At 49.4% G+C, this 18,939-nt stretch overlaps 2 long non-coding RNA genes across 7 annotated transcripts in view; one reads left to right on the forward strand and one right to left on the reverse strand.

Annotated features, from left to right (window-relative positions):
- Window positions 1–11,856, reverse strand: part of LOC135055363 (uncharacterized) — a 52,624-nt gene extending 40,768 nt beyond the window's left edge. Inside the window, exon 1 of the long non-coding RNA XR_010243732.1 lies at window positions 11,665–11,856. This is a non-coding gene — a long non-coding RNA (uncharacterized LOC135055363). The remainder of the gene's footprint in view (window positions 1–11,664) is intronic.
- The window catches only part of LOC135055362 (uncharacterized), a 302,272-nt gene that overhangs the window by 85,620 nt on the left and 197,713 nt on the right, over window positions 1–18,939 (forward strand). The window lies entirely within an intron of this gene.

Genomic DNA, 18,939 nt, shown 5'->3' on the forward strand with positions numbered 1-18,939 from the left:
GTAGACGCACTGGTAACACCGTGGGTTTTCGACTCGGTCTACGTGTTCCCTCCTCTTCCTCTCATCACGAAAGTGTTGAGGATCATAAGACGAAGAAGAGTACAGTCAATACTAGTTGTCCCAGACTGGCCTCGAAGGGCTTGGTACTCAGATCTACAAGAGATGCTCACAGGAGACCCCTGGCCTCTTCCTCTGAGGGAAGACCTGTTGCAGCAGGGGCCCTGTGTATTTCAAGACTTACCGCGGTTACGTTTGACGGCATGGCGGTTGAACGCCGAATTTCTAGCAAAAAAATAAGAATTTACTTACCGATAATTCTATTTCTCGGAGTCCGTAGTGGATGCTGGGGTTCCTGAAAGGACCATGGGGAATAGCGGCTCCGCAGGAGACAGGGCACAAAAAGTAAAGCTTTAGGATCAGGTGGTGTGCACTGGCTCCTCCCCCTATGACCCTCCTCCAAGCCTCAGTTAGGATACTGTGCCCGGACGAGCGTACACAATAAGGAAGGATTTTGAATCCCGGGTAAGACTCATACCAGCCACACCAATCACACTGTACAACCTGTGATCTGAACCCAGTTAACAGTATGATAACAGCGGAGCCTCTGAAAAGATGGCTCACAACAATAATAACCCAATTTTTGTAACTATGTACAAGTATTGCAGATAATCCGCACTTGGGATGGGCGCCCAGCATCCACTACGGACTCCGAGAAATAGAATTATCGGTAAGTAAATTCTTATTTTCTCTATCGTCCTAGTGGATGCTGGGGTTCCTGAAAGGACCATGGGGATTATACCAAAGCTCCCAAACGGGCGGGAGAGTGCGGATGACTCTGCAGCACCGAATGAGAGAACTCCAGGTCCTCCTTAGCCAGGGTATCAAATTTGTAGGATTTTACAAACGTGTTTGCCCCTGACTAAATAGCCGCTCGGCAAAGTTGTAAAGCCGAGACCCCTCGGGCAGCCGCCCAAGATGAGCCCACCTTCCTTGTGGAATGGGCATTTACATATTTTGGCTGTGGCAGGCCTGCCACAAAATGTGCAAGCTGAATTGTATTACACATCAAACTAGCAATAGTCTGCTTAGAAGCAAGAGCACCCAGTTTGTTGGGTGCATACAGGATAACAGCAAGTCAGTTTTCCTGACTCCAGCCGTCCTGGAACCTATATTTTCAGGGCCCTGACAACATCTAGCAACTTGGAGTCCTCCAAGTCCCTAGTAGGTGCAAGGCACCACAATAAGCTGGTTCAGGTGAAACACTGACACCACCTTAGGGAGAGAACTGGGGACGAGTCCGCAGCTCTGCCCTGTCCAAATGGACAAACAGATATGGGCTTTTTTGAGAAAAAAACCACCAATTTGACACTCGCCTGGTCCAGGCCAGGTCCAAGAGCATGATCACTTTTCATGTGAGATGCTTCAAATCCACAGATTTGACTGGTTTTAAACCAATGTGATTTGAGGAATCCCAGAACTACGTTGAGATCCCACAGTGCCACTGGAGGCACAAAAGGGGGTTGTATATGCAATACTCCCTTGACAAACTTCTGGACTTCAGGAACTGAAGCCAATTCTTTCTGGAAGAAAAATCGACAGGGCCGAAATTTGAACCTTAATGGACCCCAATTTGAGGCCCATAGACACTCCTGTTTGCAGGAAATGCAGGAATCGACCGAGTTGAAATTTCTTCGTGGGGCCTTTCTGGCCTCGCACCACGCAACATATTTTTTCCACATGTGGTGATAATGTTGTGCGGTCACTTCCTTTCTGGCTTTGACCAGGGTAGGAATGACCTCTTCCGGAATGCCTTTTTCCCTTAGGATCCGGCGTTCCACCGCCATGCCGTCAAACGCAGCTGCGGTAAGTCTTGGAACAGACATGGTACTTGCTGAAACAAGTCCCTTCTTAGCGGCAGAGGCCATAAGTCCTCTGTGAGCATCTCTTGAAGTTCCGGGTACCAAGTCCTTCTTGGCCAATCCGGAGCCATGAGTATAGTTCTTACTCCTCTACGTCTTATAATTCTCAGTACCTTAGGTATGATAAGCAGAGGATGGAACACATACACCGACTGGTACACCCACGGTGTTACCAGAACGTCCACAGCTATTGCCTGAGGGTCTCTTAACCTGGCGCAATACCTGTCCCGTTTTTGTTCAGACGGGACGCCATCATGCCCACCTTTGGTATTTCCCAACGGTTTACAATCATGTGGAAAACTTCCCGATGAAGTTTCCACTCTGCCGGGAGGAGGTCGTGCCTGCTGAGGAAGTCTGCTTCCCAGTTTCCATTCCCGGAATGAAACACTGCTGACAGTGCTATCACATGATTTTCCGCCCAGCGAAAAGTCCTTGCAGTTTTTGCCATTGCCCTCCTGCTTCTTGTGCCGCCCTGTCTATTTACGTGGGCGACTGCCGTGATGTTTTTCCCACTGGATCAATACCGGCTGACCTTGAAGCAGAGGTCTTGCTAAGCTTAGAGCATTATAAATTTAGCCTTAGCTCCAGTATATTTATGTGGAGAAAAGTCTCCAGACTTGATCACACTCCCTGGAAATTTTTTTTTTTCCCTTGTGTGACTGCTCCCCAGCCTCTCGGGCTGGCCTCCGTGGTCACCAGCATCCAATCCTGAATGCCGAATCTGCGGCCCTCTAGAAGATGAGCACTCTGTAACCACCACAGGAGAGACACCCTTGTCCTTGGATATAGGGTTATCCGCTGATACATCTGAAGATGCGATCCGGACCATTTGTCCAGCAGATCCCACTGAAAAGTTCTTGCGTGAAATCTGCCGAATGGAATTGCTTCGTAGGAAGTCACCATTTTTACCAGGACCCTTGTGCAATGATGCACTGATTTTAGGAGGTTCCTGACTAGCTCGGATAACTCCCTGGCTTTCTCTTCCGGGAGAAAAACCTTTTTCTGGACTGTGTCCAGAATCATCCCTAAGCACAGGAGACTTGTCGTCGGGATCAGCTGCGATTTTGGAATATTTAGAATCCACCCGTGCTGTTGTAGCAGTATCCGAGATAGTGCTACTCCGACCTCCAACTGTTCCCTGGACTTTGCCCTTATCAGGAGATCGTCCAAGTAAGGGATAATTAAGACGCCTTTTCTTCGAAGAAGAATCATAATTTCGGCCATTACCTTGGTAAAGACCCGGGGTGCCGTGGACAATCCAAACGGCAGCGTCTGAAACTGATAGTGACAGTTCTGTACCACGAACCTGAGGTACCCTTAGTGAGAAGGGCAAATTTGGGACATGGAGGTAAGCATCCCTGATGTCTCGGGACACCATATAGTCCCCTTCTTCCTGGTTCGTTATCACTGCTCTGAGTGACTCCATCTTGATTTGAACCTTTGTAAGTGTTCAAATTTTTTTAGATTTTGAATAGGTCTCACCTAGCCTTCTGGCTTCAGTACCACAATATAGTGTGGAATAATACCCCTTTTCTTGTTGTAGGAGGGGTAATTTAATTATCACCTGCTGGGAATACAGCTTGTGAATTGTTTCCCATACTGCCTCCTTGTCGGAGGGAGACCTTGGTAAAGCAGACTTCAGGAGCCTGCGAAGGGGAAACGTCTCGACATTCCAATCTGTACCCCTGGGATACTACTTGTAGGATCCAGGGGTCCTGTACGGTCTCAGCGTCATGCTGAGAGCTTGTCAGAAGCGGTGGAATGCTTCTGTTCCTGGGAATGGGCTGCCTGCTGCAGTCTTCTTCCCTTTCCTCTATCCCTGGGCAGATATGACTCTTATAGGGACGAAAGGACTGAGGCTGAAAAGACGGTGTCTTTTTCTGCAGAGATGTGACTTAGGGTAAAAACGGTGGATTTTCCAGCAGTTGCCGTGGCCACCAGGTCCGATGGACCGACCCCAAATAACTCCTCTTCCTTTATACGGCAATACACCTTTGTGCCGTTTGGAATCTTAAATGCTCTATAGTCAATAAAATACTGTCCCTGTCAAGGGTATCAATATTTTTAGTCAGGGAATCCGACCAAGCCACCCCAGCTCTGCACATCCAGGCTGAGGCGATCGCTGGTCGCAGTATAACACCAGTATGTGTGTATATACTTTTTATGATATTTTCCAGCCTCCTGTCAGCTGGCTCCTTGAGGACGGCCCTATCTATAGACGGTACCGCCACTTGTTTTGATAAGCGTGTGAGCGCCATATCCACCCTAAGGGGTGTTTCCCAACGCGCCCTAACTTCTGGCGGGAAAGGGTATACCGCCAATAATTTTCTATCGGGGGGAACCCACGCATCATCACACACTTCATTTAATTTATCTGATTCAGGAAAAACTACGGTAGTTTTTTCACATCCCACATAATACCCTCCTTTGTGGTACTTGTAGTATCAGAAATATGTAACACCTCCTTCATTGCCCTTAACGTGTGGCCCTAATAAGGAATACGTTTGTTTATTCACCGTCGACACTGGATTCAGTGTCCGTGTCTGTGTCTGTGTCGACCGACTAAAGTAAATGGGCGTTTTTAAAACCCCTGACGGTGTTTTTGAGACGTCTGGACCGGTACTAATTGTTTGTCGGCCGTCTCATGTCGTCAACCGACCTTGCAGCGTGTTGACATTATCACGTAATTCCCTAAATAAGCCATCCATTCCGGTGTCGACTCCCTAGAGAGTGACATCACCATTACAGGCACTTGCTCCGCCTCCTCACCAACATCGTCCTCATACATGTCGACACACACGTACCGACACACAGCACACACACAGGGAATGCTCTGATAGAGGACAGGACCCACTAGCCCTTTGGAGAGACAGAGGGAGAGTTTGCCAGCACACACCAAAAACGCTATAATTATATAGGGACAACCTTATATAAGTGTTTTCCCTTATAGCATCTTTTTTATATATTTCTAACGCCAAATTAGTGCCCCCCCTCTCTGTTTTAACCCTGTTTCTGTAGTGCAGTGCAGGGGAGAGCCTGGGAGCCTTCCCTTCAGCCTTTCTGTGAGGGAAAATGGCGCTGTGTGCTGAGGAGATAGGCCCCGCCCCTTTTTCGGCGGCCTCGTCTCCCGCTCTTTAACGGATTCTGGCAGGGGTTAAATATCTCCATATAGCCCCCGGAGGCTATATGTGAGGTATTTTTTTTGCCAAAAATAGGTTTACATTTGCCTCCCAGGGCGCCCCCCTCCCAGCGCCCTGCACCCTCAGTGACTGCCGTGTGAAGTGTGCTGAGAGGAAATGGCGCACAGCTGCAGTGCTGTGCGCTACCTTAAGAAGACTGAGGAGTCTTCTGCCGCCGATTCTGGACCTCTTCTCGTTTCAGCATCTGCAAGGGGGCCGGCGGCGAGGCTCCGGTGACCATCCAGGCTGTACCTGTGATCGTCCCTCTGGAGCTAATGTCCAGTAGCCAAAGAAGCCAATCCATCCTGCACGCAGGTGAGTTCACTTCTTCTCCCCTAAGTCCCTCGTTGCAGTGATCCTGTTGCCAGCAGGACTCACTGTAAAATAAAAAACCTAAGCTAAACTTTTCTAAGCAGCTCTTTAGGAGAGCCACCTAGATTGCACCCTTCTCGGCCGGGCACAAAAATCTAACTGAGGCTTGGAGGAGGGTCATAGGGGGAGGAGCCAGTGCACACCACCTGATCCTAAAGCTTTACTTTTTGTGCCCTGTCTCCTGCGGAGCCGCTATTCCCCATGGTCCTTTCAGGAACCCCAGCATCCACTAGGACGATAGAGAAAGGGGATTCCGGAAGAGGTCATCCCTACTTTAATAAAGGCTAGGAAGGAGGTGACGATAAAACATTATCACCGTATCTGGCGAAAGTATGTGTCTTGGTGTGAGACCAAGAATGCACCTACGGAAGATTTTCATCTGGGTCGTTTTCTCCACTTCCTACAGACAGGAGTGGATATGGGCCTGAAATTAGGCTCGGTTAAGGTACAGATTTCGGCCCTCTCGACTTTCTTTCAGAAGGAATTTGCTTCTCTTCCAGAAGTCCAGACGTTTGTAAAGGGAGTGCTGCACATCCAGCCCCCTTTTGTGCCTCCAGTGGCACCATGGGATTTGAACGTGGTGTTGCAGTTCCTAAAATCACACTGGTTTGAACCGCTTAACAAGGTTGAGGTGAAATTTTTTACCTGGAAGGTGGTCATGTTGTTGGCCTTAGCATCAGCAAGTCGAGTGTCAGAATTGGCGGCTCTCTCACACAAGAGCCCCTACTTGATTTTTCATGTGGATCGAGCTGAATTGAGGACACGTCCGCAATTTTTGCCTAAAGTGGTTTCGTCGTTCCATATGAATCAACCTATTGTAGTGCCTGTGGCTACCGGTGACCTGGAGGATTCCAGATCCCTAGACGTAGTCAGGGCCTTAAAAATTTATGTAGCCAGGACGGCTAGAATTAGGAAAACAGAGGCTCTGTTTGTCCTGTATGCGGCCAATAAGATTGGCGCTCCTGCTTCAAAGCAGACTATTGCTCGCTGGATCTGTAATACGATTCAGCAGGCTCACTCTACGGCTGGATTGCCGGTACCAAATTCGGTTAAGGCCCATTCCACTAGGAAGGTGGGCTATTCTTGGGCGGCTGCCCGAGGCGTCTCGGCTTTACAACTTTGCCGAGCGGCGACTTGGTCGGGGTCAAACACTTTTGCTAAGTTCTACAAGTTTGATACCATGGCTGATGAGGACCTAGCGTTTGCTCAGTCGGTGCTGCAGAGTCATCCGCACTTTCCCGCCCGATTGGATGCTTTGGTATAAACCCCATGGTCCTTACGGAGTTCCCAGCATCTTCTAGGACGTAAGAGAAAATAAGATTTTAAACCTACCGGTAAATCTATTTCTCCTAGTCCGTAGAGGATGCTGGGCGCCCGTCCCAGTGCGGAAACTCTGCAAGACTTGTATATAGTTGTTGCTTACATAAGGGTTATGTTACAGTTGACATCGGTCTAGGACCGTTACTGTCGTTTTTGTTCATACTGTTAACTGGTTATGTATGTTCCAGGTTACATGGTATGATTGGTGTGGGCTGGTATGAATCTTGCCCTTGGATTGCTAAATCCTGCCTTGTATTGTCCATCTCCTCTGGGCACAGTTCTCTAACTGAGGTCTGGAGGAGGGGCATAGAGGGAGGAGCCAGTGCACACCCATAGTCAAAGTTCTTTTTATGTGCCCTATCTCCTGCGGAGCCCGTCTATACCCCATGGTCCTTACGGAGTCCCCAGCATCCTCTACGGACTAGGAGAAATAGATTTACCGGTAGGTTTAAAATCTTATTTTATCATGAAATCAATGCATCTCCCGATGTACATCAGTTTTTACTTTGTAGAATAATCAGAGTTACTAACAATTGTGTTTCCTTAGATCCTGCAGTGTAAATAGTGATTTCCGCAAGTACTGTGGGGCTTTATTTCTGGCTCATTTTATTATTCGCCATGTCCTGAGCAGGATCAATGTAATGAATTGTAATGCAACCTTAAATACTCAGTTTGCCAGAAGAGTCTGGAGAATTTTGCTATTCTTTGTTCTCGTTTATTGGGCCTAATTCAGACCTGATCACTGCTGTGCGTTTTGTGCTTTAGGCAGCTGCCTATGGGTGTCGGCACTTGGAGGGTGGTGCTAAGTTAAGCAAAAAAATAAATAAATTATGTGATAGGATGTGCACTGGTGGGATGTGAGGCGCCTGCTCACCCGGTGTAGTTGTTTTTTTTTTTGTGTGTACTCTGGAGGAGCTCAGGCTGCAGTACAAAACAGCTGTGTAACATGGCGGCTGCAGGCACGGAGGATATAGTTGTACCCATGTAGTGGGAGAGGGTGGGGAGGACCAAGCCTGGCCCGGCCGGCTCTGTCTAGCTCCCGCCCGGAGGACAGTGCAGTGATGTGATTCGTGGGGATTTAGGGGGCGGAGCCTAATGCCGTGAAGTGTCTGCCCCCATCAGATGATCAGAAACCTGTGCTGCTGTAGTAGTCAGGTAGTGTAACCCTCTCAGTCTCTCTCTCGCTCTGACACTCTCTCTCACTCTCTTCCTGACACTCTGTCTCCCTCACTCTCTCTTCCTGGCACTCTTTCTCCCTCAAACTCTCTTCCTGGCACTCTCTCTTTTCCTGGCTCTCTCTCTCTTCCTGACACTCTCTCTTCCTGGTACTCTCTCTCCCTCACTCTCTCTTCCTGGCACTGTCTCTACCTCACTCTCTTCCTGGCACTGTCTCTCTCTCTCTAACTCTCTCTCTCTCTCTGACTCTCTCTCTCTCTCTCTCTGGGCCTTCCCCTGCCTCCCCCTCATGCATCGTTCACTTCCCTGCCCTGATGACCAAGATTCGCTCCCTCCGCCGGCTCTTGGGCATGCCCTAATTTACCACAGTATTATTTATTGGGTAAAATTAATAGGCTTTTGTAAAAATCAGTGGTTGAGTGATGGTTGATATCGGTTACAGCCACATGTTCTGTTGCCCTAAATCCCTTCCCTGGAGGTTGCCTATTGTTATCTCCTCCTGTGCACAGTTTATGGTGGTGCACGACCTCGCATACAGACAGAAGGGTGATTGTAAAACCGATGTATGTGTTACTCACACCGGGCTATGAGTCCTGGCATAGTGTACTGTAGCGGGCACACACCCACTTCACATATTTTATGGAGACCCACAGCAGCAGTGGATACCGGGGAGCGATGCTCCCGCTACCCGTACAAAGAAGGGGGAGCCTGCAGGAGCATAATCATGTGGGTAGCAGGAGGGTATGCGCCCACTACCAGTAGATATAAATGCCATGGGTGGGGGTCTGGAGCCACTGCAGGGGTTTCGCGGATGGGGAGTGTGCAGTGGTGCAGCGGGTGGGGGAGGGGTCGGTGCGGGGGTGTGGAGGGTGGGTAGGGAGTCCTGAGCCACTGCGGGTGGTGGAGGGGGGTTGTGGGGGTGCCGCAGATGGGGCCCGAAGGTACTGTGAGTGGGGGAGGGGCGGGTAATGCTTCTCCTGCTTCTCCTCCTGGAAGCAGCTAAGCTGCTGTACTCCCTTTGGCAGTGTCTCTCCTGGAGACACGCACAGCAGTCAAGCCGCCAGTCACTATTGTTAGCGCCGGTGTCCCAATGCGCCGCATTACAGGGAAGAAGATGCACTCAATAAACTACAGCTTCTAGCAGGCCTTAGCGCCGGAATCAGACTTGCCTATTCTCCTGGAATGGCCGAGAGGCTCCCGAAAATCGGGTGACCCTCCCGCCCCCCCGGAAGAGCAGGCAAGTCTCCCGATTACAGGGGTCCCCCCCTGCCTGGCCGCCCACTTAGCGAGTAAAGTGGGCAGTCCGTGCATGCGATGACGCGATTCTTGTTGAATCACGTAATCATAGCCACGCCCCCTGCTGTATAATGCCGGTAATAGCGGCATTACACAGCTGGGGCGGGGCTTACACGGGACGATCCCGTAATCACGCCCCCGGCCCGCCTCCGACACGCCCCCGGCACATCTACGCCATGCCTCCGGTCCGCCCCCCTCTGCACTCACATCGCAGCCCGCCCCCCTGCCGAACCGACCTGGCTGCTCTCTCCCGGAGAGAGCAGCCAAAAAGTCGGTAAGTATGGCCGGAATGCTTTGGCGCTAAGGGCTGTTGGGAGGTGTAGTTTATTTAGTGCATCTACTTCCCTGTAATGCTGCACGTTGGGACACCGGCGCTAACAATAGTGACTGGCTAACAGAACTGACTGACTCGCTGAATCAATGTAAAAGGTGAGAGTTCTGTGCAGTGTCAGTGACACTGCACACCCACTGCACTGCACAACACTGTCACCTTTGACATTGATTCAGCGTCCAGACATTACCCTCTGTGATTTCACCCACTCTATCCATTACATTAGCCATCTCTGGGCTTCCAGGCCGGCAGCCCAGGTGCTGTGTTGCGGAGTGAGGGCCTCTCGGGATCTAGGCATGGCTGTGGCGGAGAGACACTTCTGTGACATCAGGCGCAGAGGAGGCTCCGGGGCTCAGAGAGTATGCGCCACAGGGAGGGCTATGAAAGCCTTCCGCTGCACCGCTTTCATACACATCGATGCTGATGGCCGCAGCAGCTTTTGTTCCACCTGCACTGTAGCTAGTGAGTGGGCATTGTTGATGCTGGAGAGGGCAGGTAGACTGGCAGCAGGACATAGGATGCTGCAGTAAAAGTTTTTTTATTCCCCTATCTACAGCGCAGAGACTTGCTTCATACCCTCCAGATGTACCTTTTTGGCAGGTACAGTTCCTTTTTTTTATGGTCTGTACCGTTTTTTGGCTCTCCAAACTCTCACTGAAAGTATAGGAAAAGGGGCGTGGCCATGGCACTTTACCCATGGCCATGCCCCTTTTCAAATTTGTAGCGATTTTTATGTGTAAATTGTTGGAGGGTATGTTGCTGCAGATGCAGATGCATTTTGGGGTGTGGAGCTGGAGCTGCAGCTCCATCAGCCCCATTGTTAATCCTGCTCTGAGAACACACAGCAGCCAAAGGGCAGAACCTCCCATTGGATGTAACCTGTGTGGGAGGGCGTTTCTCGCCCAATCAGCTGTGGACTGGGTGTGATAGACCTGCTGCTAACCCGATGAGAGCTCCTAGCCACGCCCAGCGTTATACACACAGGCACAGATCTGTGCTATTATATAGGAGATATAAAAATGTATGTATATCGTTCACGCCTTCACAAAGGGGTTGCGGGCCCCGAAACGTTTGCGCACTCTGGGACTTAAATATACACATCTAAACCTCTCCCTAATTATAACCCCAATATAGTACCTTAACTCATACTGATAAGCCAACCCTAATATCCTTCCTATCCCTAATACCCTAAACCAAATCACTAAAACAACCCTAATACCCTATCCCTAATATCCTAACCCAGACTTGATATCCCTATTCGGTTCTTAATTGCAATCAGATTCTATGTGTAGAAAATGTATTTGGTGTAGCACACACATTTATGAAGTGGGTTGGGTATGGTGGGGGGGGGGGCTGAAGATTTGCCTAGGGTGCTGAGCAACCTTGCACCGGCCCTGGGTACAGGCAACGCAGTCGTGCCCGGACCGTGCGGGGGGTAGGGCCGCGGTGGCTGCGTGACATCACATGAAGCCTCTGCAACCCGGACAGTGATGAGTAGCTCCCTGTCAGTGCGCAGGAGCTGCGCTGGTAGGGAGCTACTCTTCAAGTACAAAAGCATTGCCACTATGCAATGCTTTTGTACTTGTGCGGCGGGGTAGGGCCTGACATGCGGGGCGGACTAGCCCTGTGCCGGGCGTCCCCCCGCATGTCAGAGTAACTGATCGTAGATGTGCTAATTTTATCACATGTACGATCACGTCTGAATTAGGCCCTATGTCACACACACTTGACTAGTTATCAGTTTTTAGTCTATGCACATATGTATGTACATAAAACGAGGTTTAGCATTCAAAGTGACTTTGGGGAGCTGTCTTTGTTAATGCTGAAGTAACTGTTGCTGAATGTTTGACAGACTGAGTGTGCCTGCTCCTGCAATTATAATGCTGTTGTATCTAGTCTGCACTCTATAGTACAAGTCTCCTCTCAATGTTGACTTCCACTGGTGTGAAGTGATTAGGTATATTGCAATAATAGCTCTCTGGATGTTTGCACTGTAGACACTGTCGATGAAACTGCTCCTTTCTCCAGTCAGCTACTTCTATCATAGGGCCTCCTGGCCGCTGTTACTCACATTGCTGCTGGAAATATGGTGGGCTCTGTCACTATGGAGCTGTCTCCGAGGGTCTCCAGCTCTAAACTGCTCCAGGTAGCCACGTCTCTGTCCTCCTCCCTGGCTAGGAATCACAGCAGCAGTGCCAGCCTTGTCTCTCAGCTCCTCCAGTCAGAACAACTCTCTAAGATGGCCGCCACTCAACTGCCAACTGTTCCAGATCCCGGCTGTAACTGCCACAGCACGAGCTGGTTCTCTCCCTGGAATCCATATGCCTCTTGCTGATTGGTCAGTGTCCTAGTGCCAGAAGCAGCACTCAGGGCACAGTTAACCATTTCCCTGCTGTAGGATTAATAGTGTCCAGCCAGGGCTGCATTCAGTAGGGGAAGGGGCACAAAAGTTACGCTACAGTTTGTGGCAGCACCACTGGGGTGCCACAAGTAGTTTGCTAGCAGTGACGGGTGGTGTGGTGAGGTGAGGCAGAGCCTTTCCAGTTATACTAATGTTTGTGCCAGAGTTTTGACTGTATAAAGTATATGAAAAATACAAAGAATATGTTAGAAATATCTTCTTTGTATTATTATAATAATTTTTTTAGCCAAAAACTGTGGAGTAAAAAGTCTATGGCAAGTGTGGCAGTACCTCATCTGCCTATCAAAAACCCATCAAATTCCCAGGAGTATATACTGCTGCACCTGTGCATAATGCCCAGATGTACCCTTTGGCTCATATACTGCGTATGAATCTGGCTCTGGTGTTAGTCAGTGCATCCTGAGTCATTTAGCTCACCTCACATCCCTGTTTTCTAGGTTTGCCCAGATCCTTAGGCAGAGCCGGATTAACAATGGGGCGGGTGGAGTTGCAGCTCCAGGCCCTCCACTAAAAATAGGCCCACAGCAGGACCATCAACAGTAAAACTGGCCAGGCAGAGAACAGAGTAAAATCCGTCAGAGCTGTGTTGCCTACTGTGCGGGTGTTGTCACTGTTCTTGCGCCGATGTGGACATGCTTTCCCTCAAATAACATGCACCGCCGGCCATCCATGAGACAGGCAGAAGGCACAGGGTGGGCGGAGCCTGAAGATAGAGGTCTAGTGAGCGGCTTAGCACTGTCTTGATGCTGCTAGCAAGTATGTACAGCAGCCAGGGCTGGCGATGCAGGGCTAATCTGCTGCTGCTGCACGGGACAGTGGAGACTGAGAAATGGAGATTCTCAGCTCCATCATCCAGGTCCAGGTGCATGAAGAGACGTGAGACAGGCAGCTGATGCAGGGTGCACACTGGGACGTCATCTGCAGAGCTCCTCCTTCTGTTACTACGTGGGACGGAGTGACTAGTTTACTACTACTCTGCCTCTGGAAGCACTGAGCCGATATGTAAGTAAAATAAGGAGCTGCTTGTTGTAACAACTTGATTGTTCCAGTAGCTGTTTCCAATGCACATGGGAGGGAGGACCAGGCAAGCACTGTCACCAGCAGGAATATCCCCTACTCACATTTCACCAGACAGAGGCAGAAGGTATGCAGTCACCACCTGAAAAACAGAATTAGGTTCCTGGAGCCTTCTCTTTGCATTTTCAGCCCCAGTCAATTGGATACAGTTTAAAGTGTCCCTGATGCAGACATGCGGTTTCTCACTCGTCTCCCTAGCCCCCTCCCTGACCAGCTGCATGACATCACTGGGGGAGAGGAAGCTGTACATTCAGACAGCTACTGACCACTGTACTCATCACCTCTGATACATGTTCCAGGCATGATGATGCAGCTAAAGGTACAGATATGTCACTGTGTGCAGAGCTCCCCCATACCCACCAATACTTTTCTGCACCACCTTCCATACTCCTCCATACTCACCACTACCTTATTGCTCACCCTGACTCACTACTACCATGCTGACCTACCTCCATGACCACCACTACCTCTCTGCACTAACCCCTGACTCCTCCATGCCCACTACTATCTCCCTGCACTACCCCCTTATCCCTCAATACTCAGCACTGCTTCTCTGCATTATCCCTCTTGACCTATCACTACAACTTGACACTACCCCTCTGCCCCCTCCATGCCCATCGCTACCACTCCGCACTACCCCTTGGCCCCCCCCATGGTGACCCCTACCTCTATGGACTACTCCTCTGTCCTTTCCATGTCCACCACCTCTCTGCACTACCCCCTGTCCCCTCCATGCCCACAACTACCTCTCTGCACGACCCCCTGGCCCCTTCATTCCAACCACTGCCACTCTGCACTGTTCCCTGTCTCCTCTATGCCCACCACTACCTCTCTGCACTACCACCTAACCCACCACTACGGCCCTGGACAACACCTACCCCTCCATGCCCACCACCTCTCTTCCCTGCCCTTGACCCATCCATTACCACCACTACCTCTCTGCACTACCATTGATCTATCACTACCACTCTGCACTATCCCCAATCCCTTCATGCCCACTATTACCTCTCTGCACTACCCGATCCATCACTACCACTCTAGACTACCCCCCTTCCCATCCATGCCCATCACTATCATTCTGCATTAGCCCGTCTCCTTCATGCCCACCACTACCACTTTGCACTACCCCCTGACCCCTCTTTGTTTACCACTGCTTTTCTGCACTGCCCCCCTGACCCATCACTACCACTCTGCACTACCCCCCTGTATCTTCCATGCCCTCCGCTACTTCTCTGTACTACCTCCTTGACCCAACCATACTGTATATAAAACTATTTTTTTTGCATTCACATAATGGACTTGTGCTTAACCAGCACTACTTACCCATAGTGCAGTGATGTAGTATAGGGAGGAAGAGTAGTGATATAGGGGCAAATGTACCAAGTCTTGGAGAGTGATAAAGTGGAGAGAGCTTAAATACCAACCAACCAACCAACCAACCAACCAACCAACCAGCTCCTTACTGCCATTTTTCAAATCCATTCTCTAACATGTCACTAAGGAGCTGATTAGTTGGTAGTTTATCTTTCTCCACTCTATCACTCTCCAAGATCTAGTACATCTCCATGCCAGCCCAGGAGAACTTCTCTGAGGTGCTACTCACACTCCGAGTCGGCACACAATAGGCCCTTGATAAATGTCAGCTCCAGGCCCGTGTGACCCTTAATCTGGCACTGGTAGGAGGTAAGGAGGTAAGGAGGAGAGGAAGGTACTGTACAGCAGCACCTTTATGGCACAAAAAGCAAACACACAACAAATGCAATGCAAAAGCTGTATAAACACTAGAACAGGCACGTCAAACTTGTGGGCCTCCAGCTGTTGTGAAACTAAAAGTCCCAGCATGCTTTGCCAGCATACCGTCCACTGATTAGCTAGTAAAGCATGCTGGGACTTGTAGTTTCACAACAGCTGGATGACCATGAGTTTGACACGCCTGCACTAGAAAATGCAGTGCATTAAAAAAACATGGCAGGGTCTTACCGGTCTTATTAATATCCCCATAAATTCTATATCAGTTCAAAGAGAACAAGAAAGCACGGTTAATTTCTCTCACATTTAAGCAGGGAGCCTTTTACAGGATTATTTGTGTACCATCTGGACTCTCTCTGCTACATGGTGACATAAGAGCTGTGCTTGTTTGATGTTACTATAAACCACACTGTAGGTTCTCAAACTCAGGACCTTAAACAGTTCATGTTCTCCAGGTCTCCACACAGAATCACAAGAGAAATAACAATGACATGCTGTGAGATCAATGGCTGGGGAGGCACCAAGTGAAGCCCTGTCCTCAGGGGTGGATTATAGGATGGGGGGTGGATAAAGTGGGCTCTCAGAGGCCTTCACAGTGCAGCAAATAAGGGGGTTTGCCAATCTTATTGGTAGGGTTAGGGGGATTGTCAGTTTTATTGGTGGGGTTGGGGTCAGTGGGTTGTCAATTTTATTGATGGGGATGGGGTGCAGGGGGACCCTTAAACCACAATCTGGCCCAACCCGCTCTGCATTATAAATGGGATAAAAATACTGTCTCATCTGAGGGGGAGACCTGAGGTCCACCCCCGAGCATGCTGCAGCCGACATCCTTCCTCCAGCCCATCAGTGATCCCTCTCCCCTTCCATTTTAACTTATTCCAATGGTTTAATTGGGTGATGGCAGCCTGGGTCAGAGGACACGAATAGAGGAGAGGGAGACTGTGGGGGGAGACACAGACCAGAGCTCCGTTGCAGTGGCTATGTATCCAGATGCAAGTAGCAGCAGCTAAAAAGCAACAAAAAACAAGAATGACAGTATTGATGTCCCCTCCCACCCCCATGAATCCACCACTGCAGCTCCCTGCAACCCTGTCACCCATGAGAGTTTCTGATGTTGGAGTGAGCTGCCCCCCTGCCCAAATTAATTCCATTCTCTCTACAACCCCGAATTCCCCCATCCCCCTCACCTGGGTCCATGTGCCCCGTGCAGAGGCATTGGTGCTGCAAAGGCTGCTGCCTGGGAGAGGTCAGAGAAGGAGGGTAGAGTTTGCTGCCTGATGTACTTTGCTCTGCCCCCCGGCGGGGTAACAGAGGAGGTCACCGTGCGGCTCAACTGCTGCACCATCCATGGAGATCATTGCACGGCTGCACAAGGCTCTGCCGGCGGGGTAACGTAGGAGGTCACCGTGCGGCTGCTGCTGGGGTCAGGCTCCCATAACCAGCAGTGCAGAGACAGGGGGAATGAGGAGAGCGAGGTGATCACTGATGCCGCCGCGTATAGGTGATTGGACCAGCGGATCCAGCACTGGATCCACTGTCCAATCACATCTATCACTTATACTAATGTCGCTTTCTCCACTTTTTTCAATGGGCTTTTACAGCCCAGTGCTTGGCCCAGCCCCCCGCGTTATCCCCATTCCCATTGTCAATGGGAGGCTCTGTTATCAGTGCCTCCTAAACTATTTAAATGTATTAAAATGATTAGCATAATATAATGAAGATACCTATCTCTTTGTATTATTTTAATCATTAATGACCCCTGCCTCCCCTGACTACATGTCCCTGCTTTTAAAATATGTCAGTGTGTAATGAATACACTTGTGCACCTGCTAGGTGACCTGGAAAACATAGACTGTTTGGGGTCTTGAGGACAGAATTTGAGAACCACTGAAAAAGACTTTATGGGGGATAAGGCTTTTGTGATGTAAGTCATATAATTAAATCCAACCAGCTTCTGGCACAGAGCTACCCTCTGCATGTCCCAGCGCGCAAGTCTGAAAGGGTGGCAACTATCTTGTCAGTATGTCTTCAAACTCACACCAGAGATTCAGTTATCAATGTAGTTTCAAAAAATATACTGGGATGAGTAGTTCCATTTCAGCTTGTGAGCTAAAACATACATGCCGACTTTCTGGCTGCTGGTGTGAGCAGGGGCCAGTGCTGAAGGTGCAAGCTGGGTGCGGAAGGCTTGCCGCTTTTCCTGGGGTGGCCGTGAGTGCCACACGATTTTAGAGAGCCTCCCGGCCATTCCGGGAGAGTAGGCAAGTATACAGTAAAATCAGACATTTATGAAATCTATTCTACTGAGTATGTGTATAAAAGTAATGCAAATATCTAACTGGAGTGTCCACACCAGCTTTTGCACAGTATACAGGGGGTCATGTACTAAGCAGTGATAAAAATGGAGAAGTGAGCCAGTGGAGGAGTTGCCCATGGCAACCAATAACCTGCTCTGTATAATTTAATAGTATGCAAATTATAAATGTTATGTCAATGCTAATTGGTTGCCATGGGCAACTTCTCCACTGGGTCCCTTCTCCACTTTTATCACTGCTTAGTACATGTCCTCCACAGTCATACATAGAACAGTTTTGAGAAATACCAGCGACATCCTGTTGTCTCTCCTAGCAGACACATCCTGTCCAGAGCAGATTGTTCCTGATATTCACAGATCCCACACAGCTCTCTCTCCTACTGTATAAATCGTATAATCACCATCCTCGTCCTTATTTTGTAAACATTTAATGAGTTATTTGATGGAGATGCATAATTTATGGAAAGAGACTAACACTTCCTGAATAATTCTTTATGTTTATAGAGCAAGGTGGTATTTCCAGATCTCGATGTTCAGTATCCGCTAGAGAATCGGAGAAGACAAAACCATGATTCCTGTCTTAATTAGCTTTTGTCTCCTGTAATCAGCATGATACAATGAAGCTATGTTGCAATTTACCTTGAAATAAAGTATATACAGAATAACTGAAGCTATAAAAACACATGGCTTAAATATGTAGGGAAAACTCTGTAAATAGAAAATGTTATAAACAGATGGTATACAGTACTTGATTGTAGCATGTGAGTAGTGTTTTAGCTATTAATGTATTGAAAGAAAAGTCCAGTGGTCTAATAGTATCACTTAACACAGGCAAAGCCAAATTAAAACACACTTTGGGGTTTATACATGAAGCAGTGAAAAGTGTGGAGAAGTGAGCCAGTGGAGAAGTTGCCCATGGTAACCAATCAGCATTGAGGTAACATTTATAATTTGCATACTATACAATTGTATGGAGCAACTGATTGGTTGCCTTGGGCAACTTCTCCACAGGCTCACTTCTCCACTCTTTTCCCTGCTTCATGAGTAGAACCCTTAATAACTTAGGGCCTAATGCAGATCTTATCGCTGCTGTGCATTTTCGCACAGCAGCCGATCAGGTCTGAACTGCGCATGCGCCAGTGCACTGTGGGGCCGGCACATGTCAGGCAGCCGACGGCTGTCTCAGCCCTGCGATCGCCTCTACCTGATTGACAGGTAGAGGCGGTCGCTGGGCAGGAGGGGGCAGGCCAGCGGCCGCCGTTTAGGGGGTGCGGTCGGGCAACACAGGCATGCCCAAACCGTTGGGGGGGGGGGACTGCAGTGGCTGTGTGACGTCACACGCAGCCATTGCGACCCTCATAGTGACAAGTAGCTCCTGCCAGCGTGAGGAGCTGCGCTGGCAGGGAGCTACTCCTAGAGTACATAAGCATTGCCGCTGTGCGATGCTTTTGTACTTGTGCGGCGGGGTAGGGTCTGACATGCGGGGGGGACTAACCCTGTGCTGGGCGCCCTCCCGCATGTCAGGAGCTGACCATAGATGTGCTAAATTTAGCACATCTTCGACCAGGTCTGAATTAGATCCTTAACATACCATTTTTCACAGGTATAAGTTCTGCACGATCTGTTTGCTTTGCCATTTTGGGAGAGATATACCAGTTCCCGGGACAGTGATGCATCCTATCAAATACTTACATGAAGTGGGCAGATGCATGACAACGTGATTTGCTAACTTTCTAAAGCCTGGCTCCAGGAGACTCCAGGAGGGGCAACCCTATCTGATGGGA

Source organism: Pseudophryne corroboree, chromosome 3, assembly GCF_028390025.1.
Source record: "Pseudophryne corroboree isolate aPseCor3 chromosome 3, aPseCor3.hap2, whole genome shotgun sequence".
In the NCBI taxonomy this organism is placed as follows: Eukaryota; Metazoa; Chordata; class Amphibia; order Anura; family Myobatrachidae; genus Pseudophryne; species Pseudophryne corroboree.